The 27,570-nt window shown below is 45.7% G+C and overlaps 1 protein-coding gene across 1 annotated transcript in view; it reads left to right on the forward strand.

Moving 5' to 3' along the window:
* The first annotated feature begins 3,153 nt into the window (after nt 1-3,153).
* Nucleotides 3,154-27,570, forward strand: part of LOC135554808 (F-box/LRR-repeat protein 16-like) — a 158,441-nt gene continuing 134,024 nt past the window's right edge. The window contains exon 1 of the mRNA XM_064987245.1: nt 3,154-3,522. The gene's annotated coding sequence lies outside the window, so the exon portion shown is untranslated. The remainder of the gene's footprint in view (nt 3,523-27,570) is intronic.

Here is a 27,570-nt window from a genome sequence, read left to right on the forward strand (position 1 = left end):
TAACCACTCATTCTGATTGGGCTAAATCTGATTATTATGTAACCACTCGTTCTGATTGGGCTAAATCTGATTATTATCTAACCACTCGTTCTGATTGGGCTAAATCTGATTATTATCTAACCACTCGTTCTGATTGGGCTAAATCTGATTATTATCTAGCCACTCGTTCTGATTGGGCTAAATCTGATTATTATCTAACCACTCGTTCTGATTGGGCTAAATCTGATTATTATCTAGCCACTCGTTCTGATTGGGCTAAATCTGATTATTATGTAACCACTCGTTCTGATTGGGCTAAATCTGATTATTATCTAACCACTCATTCTGATTGGACTAAATCTGATTATTATGTAACCACTCGTTCCGATTGGGCTAAATCTGATTATTATCTAACCACTCGTTCTGATTGGGCTAAATCTTATTATGTAACCACTCGTTCTGATTGGGCGAAATCTGATTATTATCTAACCACTCGTTCTGATTGGGCTAAATCTGATTATTATGTAACCACTCGTTCTGATTGGGCTAAATCTGATTATTATGTAACCACTCGTTCTGATTGGGCTAAATCTGATTATTATCTAACCACTCGTTCTGATTGGGCTAAATCTGATTATTATCTAACCACTCGTTCTGATTGGGCTAAATCTGATTATTATCTAACCACTCGTTCTGATTGGGCTAAATCTGATTATTATGTAACCACTCGTTCTGATTGGGCTAAATCTGATTATTATCTAACCACTCGTTCTGATTGGGCTAAATCTGATTATTATGTAACCACTCGTTCTGATTGGGCTAAATCTGATTATTATGTAACCACTCGTTCTGATTGGGCTAAATCTGATTATTATCTAACCACTCTTTCTGATTGGGCTAAATCCTGGAAAACTGTCAAAAAGAAGTCCTTCCTTATTAAACAGTAGATACCCAGAATTACACAGCGGCTGACCAACACATTATGTACGGCGTTTAAAAAAACAAAACATACATAGCTTGTTAAGAAACTAAGATTTAAAGTGAGCTTTATTTTGTTGTTGTACAGAAACAGAACTTGTATCTCTCTGGTCACCAGGAAGCTGATTGTGCAGTCAAACTTTCTACCTGATTTACAGTGACACTAATTTATCAAAGTGTAGCAGCCTCTATTTCTAACCCCTTGGATGCTGTTTTTCATAGGATTTTTTAAAATGAAGAATGTGTTTTGTTTGTATTAATGTCTGTCTAAGCCGAATATGTTGTGCTGTATTTTAGTAGTTTTATATATATATTTTTAATTTTTTTTTTAAACTAGGCAAGTCAGTAAAGAACAAATTTGTATTTTCATTGACGGCCTACGAACAGTGGGTTAACTGCCTGTTCAGGGGCAGAATGACAGATTTGTACCTTGTCAGCTCAGGGATTTGACCTTCCAATCTTGCGGTTACTAGTCCAACACTCTAACCACTAGGCTACCTGCCACCTCTATACACTAACCACTAGGCTACCTGCTACCCCTATACTCTAACCACTAGGCTACCTGCTACCCCTACACTCTAACCACTAGGCTACCCTGCCACCTCTACACTCTAACCACTAGGCTACCTGCCACCTCTACACTCTAACCACTAGGCTACCTGCCACCTCTACACTCTAACCACTAGGCTACCTGCCACCTCTACACTCTAACCACTAGGCTACCTGCCACCTCCACACCCTAACCACTAGGCTACCATGCCACCTCTACACTCTAACCACTAGACTACCTACCTCCTCTACACTCTAACCACTAGGCTACCCTGCCACCTCTACACTCTAACCACCAGGCTACCCTGCCACCTCTACACTCTAACCACTAGGCTACCCTGCCACCTCTACACTCTAACCACTAGGCTACCCTGCCACCTCTACACTCTAACCACTAGGCTACCCTGCCACCTCTACACTCTAACCACTAGGCTACCTGCCACCTCTACACTCTAACCACTAGGCTACCCTGCCACCTCTACACTCTAACCACTAGGCTACCCTGCCACCTCTACACTCTAACCACTAGACTACCTACCTCCTCTACACTCTAACCACTAGGCTACCCTGCCACCTCTACACTCTAACCACTAGGCTACCCTGCCACCTCTACACTCTAACCACTAGGCTACCCTGCCACCTCTACGCTCTAACCACTAGGATACCCTGCCACCTCTACACTCTAACCACTAGGCTACCCTGCCACCTCTACACTCTAACCACTAGGCTACCCTGCCACCTCTACACTCTAACCACTAGGCTACCCTGCCACCTCTACACTCTAACCACTAGGCTACCCTGCCACCTCTACACTCTAACCACTAGGCTACCCTGCCACCTCTACACTCTAACCACTAGGCTACCCTGCCACCTCTACACTCTAACCACTAGGCTACCCTGCCGCCTCTACACTCTAACCACTAGGCTACCCTGCCACCTCTACACTCTAACCACTAGGCTACCCTGCCACCTCTACACTCTAACCAATAGGCTATCTGCCACCTCTACACTCTAACCACTAGGCTACCCTGCCACCTCTACACTCTAACCACTAGGCTACCCTGCAGGGCTCCTTTGTAAAAGAGACACTGGTTTCATTGGCGACTCCCTGACTAAATAACATAAAGGCTGTACATGGCGATTTGAATGTTCAATACTCACAACAGACTGACTGGGGGGGTTGATTTCACAGTTAAAGTCCTGCAATACGACTATGACAACTCAGTACAGGTGTGTCCTGTGGGTGTCGCTGAGTTGGCTAATAGACTGTTTCATGGACCCCAGATCCATAGGTAAGGCTGTACATTGTAATATAACTATGCCCCAATGCAATCCTAAGTCTATACATCCACAATGCGATTTCAACAGATGTTTTTGTTCTTGTCAAACTGACTAATTATTGTATTTATTTTTTATTTATATAACAAAACTCCGACCTTGTTTTGCGTGCTCTCGAGTAATTGTGGCATGATTCCAATATTTTCATCCGTTTGCATCAGTTTCAATACGATCTTTTATTTTGAAGGCGAATCAACGATTCCACAGCTGTTGCTCAGGCTAATGTTGTTCACGAGACACACGTGAGAGGACGGCCAATAGGAGGGAGGAGGAGAAAGGAGGAGAGAGCGAGACAGAGCGAGCAATCGAGAGAGAGCGAGAGAGGAAAATCACGCTTTGTGTGACAGTGGAAGCATATTGAATGAAGAGGTTTCGGATGCCCCTTATTTGAGCGTTAACGGATTTTGAGGGGAAAACATCTATTTTGCATAACAGACGCGTTTTTTTATCCGCCTCCGGATTTAAGGATCGGATTCACGCGTCGATGGCATCAGTACCGGAGGGTGTACCTCTTGCCTCCACCAGGCACAACCGGTAACGGGAAGGGCTGCTGCCGTTTCTAGGGTTATATATTTATTTCTTCTCGTGCGAGCTGCAACGTTGAGGGAAACGTGACCAGAGTAAACCGGGCCATTTCGCCGATCATGGAGTAATGCCCGAGTGAGCAGCGTATGAGAGGTAAGGGATGCACAGAGCATCCAGCGGTCTGATTCTTCTTATTCTCACCGAGGGACTGATGCTGATGAGCTAATCTGATACATTGTGATCAGCCCTCCCAACCTGATAGCACATAGGCTACATTATCGATCACGGATCACCATGTAACCATTCAGCAACACCATCCTGTCCTCGGTGAAATCATTCAGCGTCAGAGGAGTTGGATCGAGCCTGCGAACGGCTCGATGGATAACCGTTCATTGCTCATCGGCACAGAGATAGCCTAGGCTATTTATCGATTATGATTGGTAACGGGATTAGAAGATATAACATCGATAGAAGTGATTATGAAAACACAGAAAGTATCATTGCATTCCTGTTCCCCCTGTATGTGTAGGTGATGTCGCGAGTCTTTGTCTTGCCTCGGTACGCAGCACAGCGCGAACCGCAGCAGCGGGCTGGGAAGATAGGAACGCAACCGCAAACATATGACGCCAACCTTTACCACGTCAGTGACGTCAACGCGCTTATAGGCCTATTCTGTAAAGTGTGCAGCCTTGTCTATTCTATACAGTATAATTGTATAATGTCGCCTAGTGAGGCTATTCGGACTATCTCCATGTCAGAGGCCACACCAGTCCCCTGTAACAGGCATATAACAGTCAGCTATGGACCCGTGTTACAGCATAGTTTATTAGGTTTTATCAATGCAAAGCATAGGCCTAAATCACTTTAGCCAAGTGGTATTAGAACATAGCTACAGCATAGGAGGAACTGTTGCTGCTATTGGATAAACGTTTGATTCTACATGATGAACTGGACATAGAATGTAATAGAATAGAATAGAGTTGATTGTCTTCACGGGAGGAAATTCTTTCCCACAAGGGTGTACATTCCACACCAACAGCCCAAACTCTAGTTCCCAATACCCAACACCATCACCCAGACATTTATAATTACACCTCTAGTTCCCACTACCATCACCCAGACATTTATAATTACACCTCTAGTTCCCAACACCATCACCCAGACATTTATAAGTACACCTCTAGTTCCCAATAGCCCAACACCATCACCCAGACATTTATAAGTACACCTCTAGTTCCCAACACCATCACCCAGACATTTATAAGTACACCTCTAGTTCCCAACACCATCACCCAAACATTTATAAGTACATTCCACACCAACACCCCAAACCACCACCCAGACATTTAAAAGTACACCTCTAGTTCCCAATACCCCAACACCATCACCCAGACATTTATAAGTACACCTCTAGTTCCCAATACCCCAACACCATCACCCAGACATTTATAAGTACACCTCTAGTTCCCAATACCCCAACACCATCACCCAGACATTTATAAGTACACCTCTAGTTCCCAACACCATCACCCAGACATTTATAAGTACACCTCTAGTTCCCAACACCATCACCCAGACATTTATAAGTACACCTCTAGTTCCCAATACCCCAACACCACCACCCAGACATTTATAAGTACACCTCTAGTTCCCAACACCCCAACACCATCACCCAGACATTTATAAGTACACCTCCAGTTCCCAATACCCCAACACCATCACCCAGACATTTATAATTACACCTCTAGTTCCCAACACCACCACCCAGACATTTATAAGTACACCTCTAGTTCCCAACACCATCACCCAGACATTTGTAAGTACACCTCTAGTTCCCAATACCCAACACCATCACCCAGACATTTATAAGTACACCTCTAGTTCCCAATACCCCAACACCATCACCCAGACATTTATAATTACACCTCTAGTTCCCAATACCCCAACACCATCACCCAGACATTTATAAGTACACCTCCAGTTCCCAATACCCAACACCATCACCCAGACATTTACAAGTACACCTCTAGTTCCCACTAGCCCAACACCATCACCCAGACATTTATAAGTACACCTCTAGTTCCCACTAGCCCAACACCATCACCCAGACATTTATAAGTACACCTCTAGTTCCCAACACCATCACCCAGACATTTAGTTCCCAACACCATCACCCAGACATTTATAAGTACACCTCTAGTTCCCAACACCATCACCCAGACATTTATAAGTACACCTCTAGTTCCCAACACCCCAACACCATCACCCAGACATTTGTAAGTACACCTCTAGTTCCCAACACACCAACACCATCACCCAGACATTTGTAAGTACACCTCTAGTTCCCAACACCCCAACACCATCACCCAGACATTTACAAGTACACCTCCAGTTCCCAATACCCAACACCATCACCCAGACATTTATAATTACACCTCTAGTTCCCAACACCACCACCCAGACATTTATAATTACACCTCTAGTTCCCAACACCACCACCCAGACATTTATAAGTACACCTCTAGTTCCCAACACCATCACCCAGACATTTGTAAGTACACCTCTAGTTCCCAATACCCAACACCATCACCCAGACATTTATAAGTACACCTCTAGTTCCCAATACCCCAACACCATCACCCAGACATTTATAATTACACCTCTAGTTCCCAATACCCCAACACCATCACCCAGACATTTATAAGTACACCTCTAGTTCCCACTAGCCCAACACCATCACCCAGACATTTATAAGTACACCTCTAGTTCCCAACACCATCACCCAGACATTTATAAGTACACCTCTAGTTCCCAACACCATCACCCAGACATTTATTAGTACACCTCTAGTTCCCAACACCATCACCCAGACATTTATAAGTACACCTCTAGTTCCCAACACCATCACCCAGACATTTGTAAGTACACCTCTAGTTCCCAACACCCCAACACCATCACCCAGACATTTGTAAGTACACCTCTAGTTCCCAACACCCCAACACCATCACCCAGACATTTGTAAGTACACCTCTAGTTCCCAACACCCCAACACCATCACCCAGACATTTACAAGTACACCTCCAGTTCCCAATACCCAACACCATCACCCAGACATTTATAAGTACACCTCTAGTTCCCAACACCCCAACACCATCACCCAGACATTTGTAAGTACACCTCTAGTTCCCAACACCCCAACACCATCACCCAGACATTTACAAGTACACCTCCAGTTCCCAATACCCAACACCATCACCCAGACATTTATAAGTACACCTCTAGTTCCCAATACCCAACACCATCACCCAGACATTTATAAGTACACCTCTAGTTCCCAATACCCAACACCATCACCCAGACATTTATAAGTACACCTCTAGTTCCCAATACCCAACACCATCACCCAGACATTTATAAGTACACCTCTAGTTCCCAATACCCCAACATCATCACCCAGACATTTACAAGTACACCTCTAGTTCCCAACACCCCAACACCATCACCCAGACATTTATAATTTCACCTCTAGTTCCCAATACCCAACACCATCACCCAGACATTTATAAGTACACCTCTAGTTCCCAATACCCCAACACCATCACCCAGACATTTACAAGTACACCTCTAGTTCCCAACACCATCACCCAGACATTTATAAGTACACCTCTAGTTCCCAATAGCCCAACACCATCACCCAGACATTTATAAGTACACCTCTAGTTCCCAGTACCCCAACACCATCACCCAGACATTTACAAGTACACCTCTAGTTCCCAACACCATCACCATCACCCAGACATTTACAAGTACACCTCTAGTTCCCACTAGCCCAACACCATCACCCAGACATTTATAATTACACCTCTAGTTCCCAACACCATCACCATCACCCAGACATTTATAAGTACACCTCTAGTTCCCAGTACCCCAACACCATCACCCAGACATTTATAATTACACCTCTAGTTCCCAGTACCCCAACACCATCACCCAGACATTTATAAGTACACCTCTAGTTCCCAATATCCCAACACACAACACATACTGTATATTATAAATCATTGTAATGTGCATATCTCTAACTGCTCTTCCCTCTCCCCTCCTCCCTTCCTCTCCTCTCCCCTCTTCTCCCCTACCTTCCTCTGTATCCCTCTCTGACCATGGTGTGTTTAGCAGCCTAAACACAGGAAATACCTTCTTAGTCTAGAGAGAAGCTTTCAGGAGACTGAAAGAGCTGATTAGCATGCTCTAAACAACGAAGCTAATGAAAGCGATGGAGAGGGAGACAGAGGGGGGGATTGTTTATTTTTGCCACCCCAATTGTTTTTTTTCTTCACTTTTGTTTATTATCTATTTCACTTGCTTTGACAATGTTAACACATGTTTCCCATGCCAATAAAGCCCCTTGAATTGAAATTGAATTGAGAGAGAGAGTGGGAGGAAAGAGGGACAGAGAGAGGGGCTGTTGGGGAGAGAGGGGCTGTTGGGGAGAGAAAGAGGGGGAGGGAAGGGGGACAGAGAGAGGGGCTGTTGGGGAGAGAGGGGCTGTTGGGGGAGAGAAAGAGAGATAGGGGGGAGGGAAGAGGGACAGAGAGGGCTGTTGGGGAGAGAGGGGCTGTTGGGGAGAGAAAGAGGGGGAGGGAAGGGGACAGAGAGGGGGCTGTTGGGGAGAGAGGGGCTGTTGGGGAGAGAAAGAGGGGGAGGAAGGGGGACAGAGAGAGGGCTGTTGGGGAGAGAGGGGCTGTTGGGGGAGAGAAAGAGGGGGAGGGAAGGGGGACAGAGAGAGGGGGCTGTTGGGGAGAGAGGGGCTGTTGGGGAGAGAAAGAGAGATAGAGAGAGGGGGGGAGGGAAGAGGGACAGAGAGAGGGGCTGTTGGGGAGAGGGGCTGTTGGGGAGAGAAAGAGGGAAGAGGGACAGACAGAGGGGCTGTTGGGGAGAGAGGGGCTGGTGGGGAGAGAAAGAGAGAGTCGCTGGCAGGGAGAGAAAGAGAGAGAGATAAAACTACAGGCAGTGCATGCTGGGACAATATCCACTAATAATACAACTCAAAAATTAGCAATTCAGTTTTGGAAACCTTTAAAATACAGTGACCCCCTTTCATATCATTACTAAGCCATGCAATGCCAAGAGCTGAGCAAAGAACAGAGTCCCCTCATCCAGTTGATCCTGGGGCTGAGTTCACAAACCTGTTCTACTAACGCACTGATTATTGGGGCGGCAGGGGAGCCTAGTGGTTAGAGTGTAGAGGTGGCAGGGTAGCCTAGTGGTTAGAGTGTAGAGGTGGCAGGGTAGCCTAGCGGTTAGAGTGTAGAGGTGGCAGGGTAGCCTAATGGTTAGAGTGTAGAGGTGGCAGGGTAGCCTAGTGGTTAGAGTGTAGAGGTGGCAGGGTAGCCTAGCGGTTAGAGTGTAGAGGTGGCAGGGTAGCCTAATGGTTAGAGTGTAGAGGTGGCAGGGTAGCCTAGCGGTTAGAGTGTAGAGGTGGCAGGGTAGCCTAGCGGTTAGAGTGTAGAGGTGGCAGGGTAGGGTTAGGAGTGTAGAGGTAGCAGGGTAGCCTAGTGGTTAGAGGTGGCAGGGTAGCCTAGTGGTTAGAGTGTAGAGGTGGCAGGGTAGCCTAGTGGTTAGAGTGTAGAGGTGGCAGGGTAGCCTAGTGGTGTAGAGGTGGCAGGGTAGCCTAGAGTGTAGAGGTGGCAGGGTAGCCTAGTGGTTAGAGTGTAGAGGTGGCGTAGCCTAGTGGTTAGAGTGTAGAGGTGGCAGGGTAGCCTAGTTAGAGCGTTGGACTAGTAACCAAAAGGTTGCAAGTTCAAATCCCCGAGCTAACAAGGTACAAATCTGTCGTTCTGCCCCTGAACAGGCAGTTAACCCACTGTTCCTAGGCCGTCATTGAAAATAAGAATTTGTTCTTAACTTACTTGCCTAGTAAAATTTAAATAAATATATTTGTTTTCCACAAGAAATAAAAGTGACTCCAAAATGACGCATCCAACATGTTTGTAGAGTCACAAGCTTGATGATCAAATCAATCAATGACATTTATTTATAAAGCCCTTCGTACATCAGCTGATGTCACAAAGTGCTGTACAGAAACCCAGCCTGAAACCCCAAACAGCAAGCAATGCAGGTGTAGAAGCACGGTGGCTAGGAAAAACTCCCTAGAAAGGCCAAAACCTATGAAGAAACCTGGAGAGGAACCAGACTCTGAGGGGGTGGCCAGTCCTCTTCTGGCTGTGCCGGGTGGAGATTATAACAGAACATGGCCAAGATGTTCAAATGTTCATAGATGACCAGCAGGGTCAAATAATTTTAGTATCAGTGGTGGGGAGAGAGAGTCATTGCGTGCTAGGAATATGGGTACGGGTGTCAATAATTGGACAATGCTACCTTATATAATGTTACTTACCCTACATTATTCATCTCATATGCATACGTATATACTGTACTCTATATCATCGACTGCATCCTTATGTAATACATGTATCACTAGCCACTTTAACTACGCCACTTTGTTTACATACTCATCTCACATGTATATACTGTACTCGATACCATCTACTGCATCTTGCCTATGCTGCTCTGTACCATCACTCATTCATATATCCTTATGTACATATTCTTTATCCCCTTACACTGTGTATAAGACAGTAGTTTAGGAATTGTTAGTTAGATTACTTGTTGGTTATTACTGCATTGTCGGAACTAGAAGCACAAGCATTTCGCTACACTCGCATTAACATCTGCTAACCATGTGTATGTGACAAATAAAATTTGATTTGATTTTGATTTGATTTAATTTCTAGGAATATGGGTACGGGTGTCAATAATTTCTAGGAATATGGGTATGGGTGTCAATAATTTCTAGGAATATGGGACCAAATACTAAACGTTTGACTACTATATGTGTAATACTCTTTAGGGGTGTCAATAATTTCTAGGAATATGGGACCAAATACTAAACGTTTGACTACTATATGTGTAATACTCTCTAGGGGTGTCAATAATTTCTAGGAATATGGGACCAAATACTAAACGTTTGACTACTATATGTGTAATACTCTTTAGGGGTGTCAATAATTTCAACCCCTACCTTTTTCAATAAAAAAATATATTATTTGTTAAAAAAAATATTTTTCTCTGAGCAATAGTTTTAGTATAAAATAATATTTCCTCAATTTTCTTGCATACCATATACCACTGTATTTGAATGATTTATGATATACATTCATTATTGCTCATCTGTATCAAGGGTGTCAGTAATTTAGGATCCCAATGTATAGGCTTAGTTGCAGTCAAAACAGCTCATGAAGTCTATCAGTTATTAATACTAGTTAGAGGTGTAGTACTGAATCCAGCTGCTCATGAAGTCTATCAGTTATTAATACTAGTTAGAGCTGTAGTACTGAAACCAGCTGCTCATGAAGTCTATCAGTTATTAATACTAGTTAGAGCTGTAGTACAGAAACCAGCTGCTCATGACGTCTATCAGTTATTAATACTAGTTAGAGCTGTAGTACTGAAACCAGCTGCTCATGAAGTCTGTCAGTTATTAATACTAGTTAGAGCTGTAGTACTGAAACCAGCTGCTCATGAAGTCTATCAGTTATTAATACTAGTTAGAGCTGTAGTACTGAAACCAGCTGCTCATGAAGTCTGTCAGTGGTATAAATACTAGTTAGAGCTGTAGTACAGAAACCAGCTGCTCATGAAGTCTGTCAGTGGTATGAATACTAGTTAGAGCTGTAGTACAGAAACCAGCTGCTCATGAAGTCTGTCAGTGGTATGAATACTAGTTAGAGCTGTAGTACAGAAACCAGCTGCTCATGAAGTCTATCAGTGGTATGAATACTAGTTAGAGCTGTAGTACTGAAACCAGCTGCTCATGAAGTCTATCAGTTATTAATACTAGTTAGAGCTGTAGTACTGAAACCAGCTGCTCATGAAGTCTATCAGTTATTAATACTAGTTAGAGCTGTAGTACTGAATCCAGCTGCTCATGAAGTCTATCAGTTATTAATACTAGTTAGAGCTGTAGTACTGAAACCAGCTGCTCATGACGTCTATCAGTTATTAATACTAGTTAGAGCTGTAGTACTGAAACCAGCTGCTCATGAAGTCTATCAGTTATGAATACTAGTTAGAGCTGTAGTACTGAAACCAGCTGCTCATGAAGTCTATCAGTTATTAATACTAGTTAGAGCTGTAGTACTGAAACCAGCTGCTCATGAAGTCTATCAGTTATTAATACTAGTTAGAGCTGTAGTACTGAAACCAGCTGCTCATGAAGTCTGTCAGTTATTAATACTAGTTAGAGCTGTAGTACTGAAACCAGCTGCTCATGAAGTCTATCAGTGGTATGAATACTAGTTAGAGCTGTAGTACTGAAACCAGCTGCTCATGAAGTCTGTCAGTTATTAATACTAGTTAGAGCTGTAGTACTGAAACCAGCTGCTCATGAAGTCTATCAGTTATGAATACTAGTTAGAGCTGTAGTACTGAAACCAGCTGCTCATGAAGTCTATCAGTTATTAATACTAGTTAGAGCTGTAGTACTGAAACCAGCTGCTCATGAAGTCTATCAGTTATTAATACTAGTTAGAGCTGTAGTACTGAAACCAGCTGCTCATGAAGTCTGTCAGTTATTAATACTAGTTAGAGCTGTAGTACTGAAACCAGCTGCTCATGAAGTCTATCAGTGGTATGAATACTAGTTAGAGCTGTAGTACTGAAACCAGCTGCTCATGAAGTCTGTCAGTTATTAATACTAGTTAGAGCTGTAGTACTGAAACCAGCTGCTCATGAAGTCTGTCAGTTATTAATACTAGTTAGAGCTGTAGTACTGAAACCAGCTGCTCATGAAGTCTATCAGTGGTATGAATACTAGAGCTGCTGCCCTCTGCATGTGCTGTATTGGTGTGTATTCTTGGAAAAATAATTTTTCTACTGAAAATATTATATAAATACCATAATTCCTATAACATCCTCCAGTATTCTTTATGTGCAACTTGTTAAGGTGTTTTGGGTGCTTTACTATTGGTTTATGGTAACTTAAAGGATTCTGGCTTTTAAAAGCATGCTGCCAAAGCCCCTACCATTCCCAACAGTGATGCTAATGCTGTCTTCTAAATGAAGAAAGCTAAGCCATATTTTTGGTCGCTGTCTCTCAGGATCACGTTTTGAAGTGAATGCATTTTTATCAATACAATTAAGTATATTTTCAAATGTTGGTGTACTGTCACTTTAAATGGCAGTCGTGTTTACAACATTAATTACTCAATTAATATTTTCAGAACTTTGGAAAAAAATTCTGGAAACTAAATGATACTATATCACCCCCGGCCTTCGCTTTGTGTCTTCTCCTTTTTTATGCATGATTTCTTACACTGTTACCCCAGGAAATCTTAAGTCTTAATACATACAGCCGGGAAGAACTATTGAATATAAGAACAATGTCAACTTTACCAACATTACAACCAGGAATACGACTTTCCAGAATCAGATCCTCTGTATGGACCACCACCCAGGACAATGGATCAGATCCTCTGTTTGGACCACCACCCAGGACAATGGATCTGATCCTCTGTTTGGACCACCACCCAGGACAATGGATCAGATCCTCTGTATGGATCACCACCCAGGACAATGGATCAGATCCTCTGTATGGACCACCACCCAGGACAATGGATCTGATCCTCTGTTTGGACCAACACCCAGGACAATGGATCTGATCCTCTGTATGGACCAACACCCAGGACAATGGATCAGATCCTCTGTTTGGACCACCACCCAGGACAATGGATCAGATCCTCTGTTTGGACCACCACCCAGGACAATGGATCAGATCCTCTGTTTGGACCACCACCCAGGACAATGGATCAGATCCTCTGTATGGACCACCACCCAGGACAATGGATCAGATCTTCTTATGGACCACCACCCAGGACAATGGATCAGATCCTCTTATGGACCACCACCCAGGACAATGGATCAGATCCTCTGTATGGATCACCACCCAGGACAATGGATCAGATCCTCTGTATGGACCACCACCCAGGACAATGGATCAGATCCTCTGTATGGACCACCACCCAGGACAATAGATCAGATCCTCTGTTTGGACCACCACCCAGGACAATGGATCAGATCCTCTGCATGGACCACCACCCAGGACAATGGATCAGATCCTCTGTATGGACCACCACCCAGGACAATGGATCGGATCCCAGTAGCCGACCCAAAACAACGTCACCACAGAAGGGGCAGACGCAGCGGCCTCCTGGTCAGGCTACGTTGACGTGCACATCGCCCACCACTCCCGAGTATACTACTCGTCAATGTCCAGTCTCTTGACAACAAGGTAGACAAAATCCGAGCAAGGGTTGCCTTCCAGAGAGACACCAGAGATTATAACATTCTCTGTTTCACGGAAACCTGGCTCTCTCGGGATATGTTGTCGGAATCGGTTCAGCCGCCAGGCTTCTCAATGCATCGCGCCATCAGAGATAAACACCTCTCTGGGAAGAGGAAGGGCGGGGTGTATGCTTCATGATTATCGACTCATGGTGTAATCATAACAACATACAGGAACTCAAATCCTTCTTCTCACCCGACCTAGAATTCCCTACAACGAAATGCTGGCCATTTTACCTTCCAAGAGAATTCTCGTCAGTTATCGTCACAGCTGTGTACATTCCCCCTCAAGCAGACACCAAGACGGCCCTCAAGGTACTTCTCTGGACTCTATGTAAACTGGAAACCATATATCCTGAGGATGCATTTATTGTAGCTGGGGATTTTAACAAAGCAAATTTGAGAACAAGGCTACCTAAATTCTATCAGCATATTGATTGGACCACGCAGGGGTAATACACTCGATCACTGCTACTCTTATCTTCTGCGATGCATACAAAGCCATCACACACTCTTTTTCAGTTCTGCCCACAAATGTTCTATAGGATTGAGGTCACGGCTTTGTGATGGACACTCCAATACCTTGACTTTGTTGTCCTTAAGCCATTTTGCCACATCTTTGGAAGTATGCTTGGGGTCATTGTCCATTTGGAAGACCCATTTGCGACCAAGCTTTAACTTCCTGACTGATGTCTTGAGATGTTGCTTCAATATATCCACATAATTTTCCTACCTCATGATGCCATCAATTTTGTGAAGTGCACCAGTCCCTCCTGCAGCAAAGCACCCCCCACATGATGCTGCCACCCCGTGCTTCACGGTTGGGATGGTGTTCTTCGGGCTTGCAAGCCTCCCCCTTTTCCTCCAAACATAACGATGGTCATAATGACCAAACAGTTCTATTTTTGTTTCATCAGACCAGAGGACATTTCTCCAAAAAGTACAATCTTTGTCCCCATGTGCAGTTGCAAACCATAGTCTGGCTTTTTTATGTCTCTTTCGAGCAGTGTCTTCTTCCTTGCTGTGCGGCCTTTCAGGTTATGTCGATATAAGACTCGTTTTATTGTGGATATAGATACTTTACCTGTTTCCTCCAGCATCTTCACAAAGTCCTTTGCTGTTGTTCTGGGATTGATTTGAACTTTTCGCACCAAAGTACGTTTATCTCTAGGAGACAGAACACATCTCCTTCCTGAGCGGTATGACGGCTCCGTGGTCCCATGGTGTTTATACTTGCGTACTATTGTTTGTACATATGACCGTGGTACCTTCAGGAGTTTGTTAATTGCTCCCAAGGATGAACCAGACTTGTGGAGGTGTACAATTTTTTTCCCATGATGTTAAGCAAAGAGGCACTGAGTTTGAAGGTAGGCCTTGACATACATCCACAGGTACAGTTCTAATTGACTCAAATGATATCAATTAGCCTATCAGAAGCTTCTAAAGCCATGACATCATTTTCTGGAATTTTCCCAAGTTGCTTAAAGGCACAGTCAACTTAGTGTATGTAAACTTCTGACCCACTGGAATTGTGATACAGTGAAATAATCTGTCTGTAAACAGTTGTTGGAAAACTTACTTGTGTCATGCACAAAGTAGATGTCCTAACCGACTTGACAAAACTATAGTTTGTTAACAAGAAATTTGTGGAGTGGTTGAAAAATGAGTTTTAATGACTCCAACCGAAGTGTATGTAAACGTCCGACTTCAACTGTATATATACACACACTATGTCAGCAGAATGTGTGTACTATGTCAGCAGAATGTGTGTACTATGTCAGTGTATGTAAACGTCCGACTTCAACTGTATGTGCAGGAAATCACAGACTACAAAAACAGAACCAGCCAGCCACAGTCACCAACATCACTCTTCCAGACAAACTAAACACCTTCTTTGCTCGCTTTGAGGATAATACAGTGCCACCGTCGCGGCCCGCTAACAAGGACTGTGCCCCCGCCTCTCCTTCTCCGTGGCCGATGTGAGTAAAACATTTAAACGTGTTAACCTACGCAAGACTGCTGGCCCAGACGGCATCACTAGCCTCAGATCATGCGCAGACCAGCTGGCTGGTGTGTTTACAGACATATTCAATCGCTCCCTATCCCAGTCTGCTGTCCCCACATGCTTCAAGATGGCTACCATTGTTCCTGTACACAAGAAGGCAAAGATAACTGAACTAAATGACTACCTCTCATAGCACTCACCTCTGTCATCATGAAGTGCTTTGAGAGACTAGTCAAGGATCATATCACCTCCACTTTACCTGCCACCCTTGACCCACTTCAGTTTTTAGACCCCAACAGGTCCACAGACGATGCATTCACCATCACACTGCCCTGTCCCATCTGGACAAGAGGAATACCTATGTAAGAATTCTGTTCATTGACTACAGCTCAGCATTTAACACCATAGTACCTTCCAAGCTCATCATCAAGCTGGAGGCCCTACACGGGTGCGTGCTCAGCCCCTTCCTGTACTCCCTATTCACCAACGACTGCGTGGTCATGCACGCCTCAAACTCAATCATCAGGTTTGCAGACGACACAACAGTAGTAGGCTTGATTACCAACAACGACTAGACAGCCTACAGGGATGAGGTGAGGGCCCTCAGAGTGTGGTGTCAGGAAAACAACCTCTCACTCAACGTCAACAAAACAAAGGAGATGATTGTGGATTAGAGGAAACAATCATCTCCCCCCTATCCACATCGAAGGGACAGCGGTGGAGAAGGTGGAACATTTTAAGTTCCTCAGCGTACACATCACAGACAAACTGAAATGGTCCACTCACACAGACAGTGTGGTGAAGAAAGTGCAACAGAGCATGTTCAACCTCAGGAGGCTGTAAAAATTTGGCTTGTCAGCCAAAACCCTGACAAACTTTTACAGATGCACAATCAAGAGCATCCTGTCGGGCTGTATCACAGCCTGGTACGGCAACTACACTGCCCTCAAGTGCAAGGCTCTCCAGAGGGTAGTGCGGTCTGCCTAACGCATCACTGTTGGCAAACTACCTGCCCTCTATGAATGGAGGAAACTCGCCTCCCTGCGGACCTGGCATCCTTTCACTCCCTCCTCTCTACATTTTCCTCCTCTGTCTCTGCTGCTAAAGCCACTTTCCTCCACTCTAAATTCCAAGCATCTGCCTCTAACCCTAGGAAGCTCTTTGCCACCTTCTCCTCCCTCCTGAATCCTCCTCCCCCTCCCCCCTCCTCCCTCTCTGCAGATGACTTCGTCAACCATTTTGAAAAGAAGGTCGACGACATCCGATCCTCGTTTGCTAAGTCAAACGACACCGCTAGTTCTGCTCACACTGCCCTACCCTGTGCTCTGACCTCTTTCTCCCCTCTCTCTCCAGATGAAATCTCGCTTCTTGTGACGGCCGTCGCCCAACAACCTGCTCAAGCTTGACCCTATCCCCTCCCCCTCTCTTCTCCAGACCATTTCCGGAGACCTTCTCCCTTACCTCACCTCGCTCATCAACTCATCCCTGACCGCTGGCTCGTCCCTTCCGTCTTCAAGAGAGCGAGTTGCACCCCTTCTGAAAAAACCTACACTCAATCCCTCCGATGTCAACAACTACAGACCAGTATCCCTTCTTTCTTTTCTCTCCAAAACTCTTGAACGTGCCGTCCTTGGCCAGCTCTCCCGCTATCTCTCTCAGAATGACCTTCTTGATCCAAATCAGTCAGGTTTCAAGACTAGTCATTCAACTGAGACTGCTCTTCTCTGTATCACGGAGCGCTCCGCACTGCTAAAGCTAACTCTCTCTCCTCTGCTCTCATCCTTCTAGACCTATCAGCTGCCTTCGATACTGTGAACCATCAGATCCTTCTCTCCACCCTCTCCGAGTTGGGCATCTCCGGCGCGGCCCACGCTTGGGATTGCGTCCTACCTGACAGGTCGCTCCTACCAGGTGGCGTGGCGAGAATCTGTCTCCTCGCCACGCGCTCTCACCACTGGTGTCCCCCAGGGCTCTGTTCTAGGCCCTCTCCTATTCTCGCTATACACCAAGTCACTTGGCTCTGTCATAACCTCACATGGTCTCTCCTATCATTGCTATGCAGACGACACACAATTAATCTTCTCCTTTCCCCCTTCTGATGACCAGGTGGCGACCGCATCTCTGCATGTCTGGCAGACATATCAGTGTGGATGACGGATCACCACCTCAAGCTGAACCTCGGCAAGACGGAGCTGCTCTTCCTCCCCGGGGAAGGACTGCCCGTTCCATGATCTCGCCATCCACGGTTGACAACTCCATTGTGTCCTCCTCCCAGAGCGCTAAGAACCTTTGGCGTGATCCTGGACAACACCCTGTCGTTCTCAACTAACATCAAGGCGGTGGCCCGTTCCTGTAGGTTCATGCTCTACAACATCCGCAGAGTACGACCCTGCCTCACACAGGAAGCGGCGCAGGTCTAATCCAGGCACTTGTCATCTCCCGTCTGGATTACTGCAACTCGCTGTTGGCTGGGCTCCCTGCCTGTGCCATTAAACCCTACAACTCATCCAGAACGCCGCAGCCCGTCTGGTGTTCAACCTTCCCAAGTTCTCTCACGTCACCCCGCTCCTCCGCTCTCTCCACTGGCTTCCAGTTGAAGCTCGCATCCGCTACAAGACCATGGTGCTTGCCTACGGAGCTGTGAGGGGAACGGCACCGCAGTACTTCAGGCTCTGATCAGGCCCTACACCCAAACAAGGGCACTGCGTTCATCCACCTCTGGCCTGCTCGCCTCCCTACCACTGAGGAAGTACAGTTCCCGCTCAACCCAGTCAAAACTGTTCGCTGCTCTGGCCCCTCAATGGTGGAACAAACTCCCTCACGACGCCAGGACAGCGGAGTCAATCACCACCTTCCGGAGACACCTGAAACCCCACCTCTTCAAGGAATACCTAGGATAGGATAAAGTAATCCTTCTCACCCCCCTTAAATGATTTAGATGCACTATTGTAAAGTGGCTGTTCCACTGGATGTCAGAAGGTGAATTCACCAATTTGTAAGTCGCTCTGGATAAGAGCGTCTGCTAAATGACTTAAATGTAAATGTAAATGTATGACACCTACAAAAGTTTTGAGAATGACACAAATATTATTTTCCACAAAGTTCCATCCCTCTCTCCTGGTGCAGGTCTACAATTTTGTTTCTGGTGTCCTTTGACAGCTCTTTGGTCTTGGCCATGGTGGAGTTTGGAGTGTGACTGTTTGAGGTTGTGGACAGGTGTCTTCTATACTGATAACAAGTTCAAACAGGTGCCATTAATACAGGTAATGAGTGAAGGACAGAGGAGCCTCTTAAAGAAGAAGTTACAGGTCTGTGAGAGCCAGAAATCTTGCTTGTTTGTAGGTGACCAAATACTTATTTTCCACCATAATTTGCAAATAAATTCATAAAAAATCCTACAATGTGATTTTCTGGATTTTTTGTCTCATTTTGTCTGTCATAGTTGAAGTGTACCTATGATGTCAATTACAGGCCTCTCTCATCTTTTTAAGTGGGAGAACTTGCACAATCTGCTAACCGTGTGTATGTGAACAATAACATCTGCTAACCCTGTGTATGTGACCAGTAACATCTGCTAACCGTGTGTATGTGACCAATAACATCTGCTAACCCTGTGTATGTGAACAATAACACCTGCTAACCGTGTGTATGTGACCAATAACATCTGCTAACCGTGTGTATGTGAACAATAACATCTGGTAACCCTGTGTATGTGACCAATAACATCTGCTAACCCTGTGTATGTGACCAATACCATCTGCTAACCCTGTGTATGTGAACAATAACATCTGCTAACCGTGTGTATGTGACCAATAACATCTGTTAACCGTGTGTATGTGACCAATAACATCTGGTAACCCTGTGTATGTGACCAATAACATCTGCTAACCGTGTGTATGTGACCAATAACATCTGCTAACCGTGTGTATGTGACCAATAACATCTGCTAACCGTGTGTATGTGACCAATAACATCTGCTAACCGTGTGTATGTGACCAATAACATCTGCTAACCGTGTGTATGTGACCAATAACATCTGCTAACCCTGTGTATGTGACCAATACCATCTGCTAACCCTGTGTATGTGACCAATAACATCTGCTAACCGTGTGTATGTAACCAATAACATCTGCTAACCGTGTGTATGTGACCAATAACATCTGCTAACCGTGTGTATGTGACCAATAACATCTGCTAACCCTGTGTATGTGACCAATACCATCTGCTAACCCTGTGTATGTGCCCAATAACATCTGCTAACCGTGTGTATGTGACCAATAACATCTGCTAACCCTGTGTATGTGACCAATAACATCTGCTAACCCTGTATATGTAACCAATAACATCTGCTAACCCTGTGTATGTAACCAATAACATCTGCTAACCCTGTGTATGTAACCAATAACATCTGCTAACCGTGTGTATGTGAACAATAACATCTGCTAACCGTGTGTATGTGACCAATAACATCTGCTAACCGTGTGTATGTGAACAATAACATCTGCTAACTGTGTGTATGTGACCAATAACATCTGCTAACCCTGTGTATGTAACCAATAACATCTGCTAACCGTGTGTATGTGAACAATAACATCTGCTAACCGTGTGTATGTGACCAATAACATCTGCTAACCGTGTGTATGTGACCAATAACATCTGCTAACCCTGTGTATGTGACCAATAACATCTGCTAACCCTGTGTATGTGACCAATAACATCTGCTAACCCTGTGTATGTGACCAATAACATCTGCTAACCCTGTGTATGTGACCAATAACATCTGCTAACCCTGTGTATGTGACCAATAACATCTGCTAACCCTGTGTATGTGACCAATAACATCTGCTAACCCTGTGTATGTGACCAATAACATCTGCTAACCCTGTGTATGTGACCAATAACATCTGCTAACCCTGTGTATGTGACCAATAACATCTGCTAACCGTGTGTATGTGACCAATAACATCTGCTAACCCTGTGTATGTGACCAATAACATCTGCTAACCCTGTGTATGTGACCAATAACATCTGCTAACCCTGTGTATGTGACCAATAACATCTGCTAACCCTGTGTATGATGACCAATAACATCTGCTAACCCTTTGTATGTGACCAATAACATCTGCTAACCGTGTGTATGTGACCAATAACATCTGCTAACCGTGTGTATTTGACCAATAACATCCTGCTAACCATGTGTATGTGTTTTTGATTTATAATCAAATGATTTTAGTACTGATGTGGAAAAATACAGCACATTCTATAAAGGACAATTTATATTTTGTTTTTCAGAATATGCAAATGAACTAATTTTGTTAAAATAACAGTCTTTTTTGGACATTTTCCTATTTCAAATAACATGAATTACTGTGTAATGATGTTTTGATAAGAAAGAAATGTGATTTTAGCTTTTTCTAAAATCGTTTCTGTCTTGGGGTCAAAATTACCCAGTTGGTAATCGATGTATGTCTAATATGTCTGTAGCTCGAGGGTTAATATGTCTGTAGCTCGAGGGTTAATATGTCTGTAGCTCGAGGGTTAATATGTCTGTAGCTCGAGGGTTAATATGTCTGTAGCTCGAGGGGTTAATATGTCTGTAGCTCGAGGGTTAATATGTCTGTAGCTCGAGGTTAATATGTCTGTAGCTCGAGGGTTAATATGTCTGTAGCTCGAGGGTTAATATGTCTGTAGCTCGAGGGTTAATATGTCTGTAGCTCGAGGTTAATATGTCTGTAGCTCGAGGGTTAATATTGTAAAAGGAATCACTTAATTGTCAGAGAAAGATTTGGCAATATGTACATTGTGACATCATGCCAGGAAAAGCAATTTGAATTGAATTGAGAGTAGAAGAGGGCGTGGAGAGAGATGGGGAGAAATGGAAGTGGGTGGAGAGAGATGGAGAGGTGGTGGAGAGAGGGTGGAGAGGGGGTGGAGAGAGATGGAGAGGGGTGGAGAGAGATGGAGAGGGGGTGGAGAGAGATGGAGAGGGGGTGGAGAGAGATGGAGAGAGATGGGAGAAATGAAGAGGGGGTGGAGAGAGATGGGGAGAAATGGAGAGGGGGTGGCGAGAGATGGCGATAAATGGGATGTGGAGAGAGATGGAGATAAATGGAGAGTGGGTGGAGAGAGATGGAGAGGGGATGGAGAGAGATGGGGAGAAATGGAGAGGGGGTGGAGAGAGATGGCGATAAATGGAGATGTGGTGGAGAGAGGAGATAAATGGAGAGTGGGTGGAGAGAGATGGAGAGGGGGATGGTGAGAGAGATGGGGGAGAAATGGAGAGGGGGTGGAGAGAGATGGAGAGGGGGTGGAGATAGATGGAGAGGGGTGGAGAGATGGGGAGAAATGGAGAGGGGGTGGAAGATGGAGAGGGGGTGGAGATAGATGGAGAGGCGATGGAGAGAGGGGTGGAGAGAGGTGGAGAGAGATGGAGAGGGGGTGGAGAGAGATGGAGAGGGGGTGGAGAGAGATGGAGAGGGGTGGAGAGAGATGGAGAGGGGGTGGAGAGAGATGGAGAGGGGGTGGAGAGAGATGGGGAGAATGAGAGTGGGTGGAGAGATGAAGAAGGTGGTGGAGAGAGATGGAGAAAATAGAGAGGGAGTGAGATGGAGAGGGTGGAGAGAGATGGAGAAAAATGGAGAGTGGGTGGAGAGAGATGGAGAGTGGGTGAGAGAGATGGAGAGTGGGTGGAGAGAGATGGAGAGGGGGTGGAGAGAGATGGAGAGTGGGTGGAGAGAGATGGAGAGGGGGTGGAGAGAGAGAGGTGAAGAGATGGGGTGGAGAGAGGTGGAGAGGGGTGGAGAGAGATGGAGAGGGGGTGGAGAGAGATGGAGAGTGGGTGGAGAGAGATGGGGAGTGGGTGGAGAGAGAGATGGAGAAAAATGGAGAGTGTGTGGAGTGAGATGGAGAAAAATGGAGAGGGTGGAGAGAGATGGGAGAGGGCGGGAGAGAGATGAGGTGGAGAGAGATGGGGAGAAATGGGTGGAGAGAGATGGAGTGGGTGAGAAGATGGAAATGGGAGTGGGTGGAGAGAGATGTGGAGATAAATGGAGAGGTGGTGGAGAGAGAAGAGATAATGGAGAGTGGGTGGAGAGATGGGAGAGGGGATGGAGAGAGGTGAGAGATGGAGAGTGGGGGTGGCGAGAGATGGAGAGGGTGAGAGATGGAGAGGGTAGATAGATGGAGAGGGGATGTAGAGAGATGGGAGAATGGACAGGCTGAGAGAGATGTGGAAATGGAGAGGGGTGGAGAGAGATGGAGAGTGGTGGAGGAGATGGAGAGGGTGGAGAGAGATGGAGAGGGGGTGGGAGAGAGATGGAGAGTGGGTGGAGAGAGATGGGGAGAAATGGAGAGGGGGCGGAGAGAAATGGAGAAGGGGGTGGAGAGAGATGGGGAGAAATGGAGAGGGGGGCTTGAGAGAAATGGAGAAAGGTGTGAGAGAGAGATGGAGAGGGCTGGAGAGAGATGAAGAAACATGGACAGGGGTAGAGAGAGAAGGAGAGAAATGGAGAGGGGGTGGAGAGAGAAGGAGAGAAATGGAGAGGGGTGGAGAGAAATGGAGAGGGGTGGAGAGAAATGGAGAGGGATGGAGAGAAATGGAGAGGGGGTGGAGAGAGATGGAGAGGGGGTGGAGAGAGATGGAGAGGGGTGGAGAAACATGGAGAGGGGATGGAGAGGGGGTGGAGAGAGAAGGAAAAGGGGTGGAGAGATGGAGAGGGGGTGGAGAGAGATGGAGAGGGGGTGGAGAGAGATGGAGAGGGGGTGGAGAGATGGAGAGGGGGTGGAGAGAAATGGAGAGGGGGTGGAGAGATGGAGAGGGGGTGGAGAGAAATGGAGAAGGGGTGGAGAGGAAGTGGTCTATCTCCTTCTGTCTCTCTGTATTCCACAACTCTGATCTCTCTCCTCTCTCTCTCTGTATTCCACAACTCTGATCTCTCTCCTTCTGTCTCTCTGTATTCCACAACTCTGATCTCTCTCCTCTCTCTCTGTATTCCACAACTCTGATCTATCTCTTCTCTCTCTGTATTCCACAACTCTGATCTCTCTCATCTCTGTCTCTCTGTATTCCACAACTCTGATCTCTCTCCTTCTGTCTCTCTGTATTCCACAACTCTGATCTCTCTCCTCTCTCTCTCTGTATTCCACAACTCTGATCTATCTCCTTCTCTCTCTCTGTATTCCACAACTCTGATCTCTCTCATTCTGTCTCTCTGTATTCCACAACTCTGATCTCTCTCCTTCTGTCTCTCTGTACTTCACAACTCTGATCTCTCTCCTCTCTCTCTCTGTATTCCACAACTCTGATCTCTCTCCTTCTGTCTCTCTGTATTCCACAACTCTGATCTCTCTCCTCTCTCTCTCTGTATTCCACAACTCTGATCTCTCTCCTTCTGTCTCTCTGTACTTCACAACTCTGATCTATCTCCTTCTCTCTCTCTGTATTCCACAATTCTGATCTCTCTCCTTCTGTCTCTCTGTATTCCACAACTCTGATCTATCTCCTTCTCTCTCTCTGTATTCCACAACTCTGATCTCTCTCATTCTGTCTCTCTGTATTCCACAACTCTGATCTCTCTCCTTCTGTCTCTCTGTACTTCACAACTCTGATCTCTCTCCTTCTGTCTCTCTGTATTCCACAACTCTGATCTCTCTCTCTCTCTCTCTCTGTATTCCACAACTCTGATCTCTCTCCTTCTGTCTCTGTACTTCACAACTCTGATCTATCTCCTTCTCTCTCTCTGTATTCCACAACTCTGATCTCTCTCCTTCTGTCTCTCTGTACTTCACAACTCTGATCTCTCTCCTCTCTCTCTCTGTATTCCACAACTCTGATCTCTCTTCTTCTGTCTCTCTGTACTTCACAACTCTGATCTCTCTCCTCTCTCTCTCTGTAGTCCACAACTCTGATCTCTCTCCTTCTGTCTCTCTGTACTTCACAACTCTGATCTCTCTCCTCTCTCTCTCTGTATTCCACAACTCTGATCTCTCTCCTTCTGTCTCTCTGTACTTCACAACTCTGATCTATCTCATTCTCTCTCTCTGTATTCCACAACTCTGATCTCTCTCCTTCTGTCTCTCTGTACTTCACAACTCTGATCTCTCTCCTCTCTCTCTCTGTATTCCACAACTCTGATCTCTCTCCTCTCTCTCTGTATTCCACAACTCTGATCTCTCTCCTTCTGTCTCTCTGTACTTCACAACTCTGATCTCTCTCCTCTCTCTCTCTGTACTTCACAACTCTGATCTCTCTCCTCTCTCTCTCTGTATTCCACAACTCTGATCTCTCTCCTTCTGTCTCTCTGTACTTCACAACTCTGATCTATCTCCTTCTCTCTCTCTGTATTCCACAACTCTGATCTCTCTCCTTCTGTCTCTCTGTACTTCACAACTCTGATCTCTCTCCTCTCTCTCTCTCTGTATTCCACAACTCTGATCTCTCTCCTCTCTCTCTCTGTTTTCCACAACTCTGATCACAATCTCTCTCTCTCTCTCTCTCTCTCTCTCTCTCTCTCTCCCCTCCTTTGCTTGTCCGCCCCTGAGAGAGAGAAATACAAATAAACATGTTTGTCCTGTTGCAAAGAAGCAGGTTTGAATTGATTTGAAATGAAGCTGTGTTCTTGTCAGCGCTGTACACATTGTTCAGATATTTCTCCTTGGGATTAGAAGAACCCTCTTTTGACTTACTCCAGAAACATCTGGTTTCAGGTTTTGATTGAACAGCAGTGTCCTACGTTTCAGGTCACCAGCTGGTCTAACAAAGATAAGGCAGACTACTCTCTCCCTCCCCTCCATCCCTACATCTCACCCTCCCTCCTTCACTCCATCCTTTTCTCCATCTGCACTGGTAGAGGGAAAGTGGACAGAGAAATGCTTTTAAAGATCAAATCCTCTCAGACACTAACTGCCATGACCATCCACTCTGAGGAACCTCTCTCTCCTTCTCTCATCCCCTCCCTCCATCCCTCTCTCTCCTTCTCTCATCCCCTCCCTCCATCCCTCTCTCCTTCTCTCATCCTCTCCCTCCATCCCTCTCTCCTTCTCTCATCCTCTCCCTCCATCCCTCTCTCCTTCTCTCATCCCCTCCCTCCATCCCTCTCTCCTTCTCTCATCCCTCCCTCCATCCCTCTCTCTTTCTCTCATCCCCTCCCTCCACCCTCTCTCCTTCTCTCATCCCTCCCTCCACCCCTCTCTCCTTCTCTCATCCCCCTCCCTCCATCCCTCCCTCCATCCCTCTCTCCTTCTCTCATCCCCTCCCTCCATCCCTCTCTCCTTCTCTCATCCCCTCCCTCCATCCCTCTCTCCTCCTCTCATCCCCTCCCTCCATCCCTCCCTCCACCTTTCCTTTCTCTCCCCTAACCCCCACTGCTGAGTTGCCCTGGCACATATGGCAGTGGCAAGAGGGACCACGAACCATTACAGCCCCCTCCTCTCTCTCTCTGTCTCTCTCTGTCTCTCTCTGTCTCTCTCTGTCTCTCTCTCTCTGTCTCTCTGTCTCTGTCTCTCTCTCTGTCTCTCTCTCTCTCTCTCTCTCTCTGTCTCTCTGTCTCTCTGTCTCTCTCTCTCTCTCTCTCTCTCTCTCTCTCTCCTCTCTCTCTCTCTATCTGCCCCCTCTCCCTCTCTCTCTCATCTGTCCCTCTCTCTCTCTCTCTCTCTCTCTATCTGTCCCTCTCTCTCTCTCTCTCTCTCTATCTGTCCCTCTCTCTCTCTCTTTCTCTCTCTCTCTTTCTCTCTCTCTTTTTTCTCTCTTTTCTCTCTCTTTTCTCTCTCTCTCTCTCTTTTCTCTTTTCTCTCTCTTTTCTCTCTCTTTTCTCTTCTCTTTTCTCTATTCTCTTTTTTCTCTCTTTTCTCTCTTTTTTTTCTCTCTCTCTCTTTTCTCTCTCTCTTTCTCTCTCTCTTTTCTCTCTATTTTCTCTTTTCTCTCTCTCTTTTTTCTCTCTTTTCTCTCTCTTTTCTCTCTCTTTTCTCTCTCGCTCTTCTCTTTCTCTTTTTTCTCTCTTTTCTCTCTTTTTTTTTCTCTCTCTCTCTCTCTTTTCTCTCTCTCTTTTCTCTCTCTCTCTTTTCTCTCTCTCTTCTCTCTTTTCTCTCTCTCTTTTTTCTCTCTCTCTTTTTTCTCTCTTTTCTCTCTCTTCTCTCTTTTCTCTCTCTTCTCTCTCTTCTCTCTCTCTTTTCTCTCTCTCTCTCTTTTTTCTCTCTTTTCTCTCTCTTTTCTCTTTGCTCTCTCTCTTTTCTCTCTCTTTTTTCTCTCTTTTCTCTCTCTTTTTTTTCTTTCTCTCTCTCTCCAGGATGAAACTAGTCTAGTGTTGGCCCCTTTGGGACCCCAGGATGAAACTAGTCTAGTGTTGGCCCCTTTGGGACCCCAGGATGAAACTAGTCTAGTGTTGGCCCCTTTGGGACCGCAGGATGAAACTAGTCTAGTGTTGGCCCCTTTGGGACCCCAGGATGAAACTAGTCTAGTGTTGGCCCCTTTGGGACCGCAGGATGAAACTAGTCTAGTGTTGGCCCCTTTGGGACCCCAGGATGAAACTAGTCTAGTGTTGGTCCCTTTGGGACCCCAGGATGAAACTAGTCTAGTGTTGGTCCCTTTGGGACCCCAGGATGAAACTAGTCTAGTGTTGGCCCCTTTGGGACCGCAGGATGAAACTAGTCTAGTGTTGGTCCCTTTGGGACCCCAGGATGAAACTAGTCTAGTGTTGGTCCCTTTGGGACCCCAGGATGAAACTAGTCTAGTGTTGGTCCCTTTGGGACCCCAGGATGAAACTAGTCTAGTGTTGGTCCCTTTGGGACCCCAGGATGAA

This window comes from Oncorhynchus masou, chromosome 14, assembly GCF_036934945.1.
Source record: "Oncorhynchus masou masou isolate Uvic2021 chromosome 14, UVic_Omas_1.1, whole genome shotgun sequence".
NCBI lineage: Eukaryota > Metazoa > Chordata > Actinopteri > Salmoniformes > Salmonidae > Oncorhynchus > Oncorhynchus masou.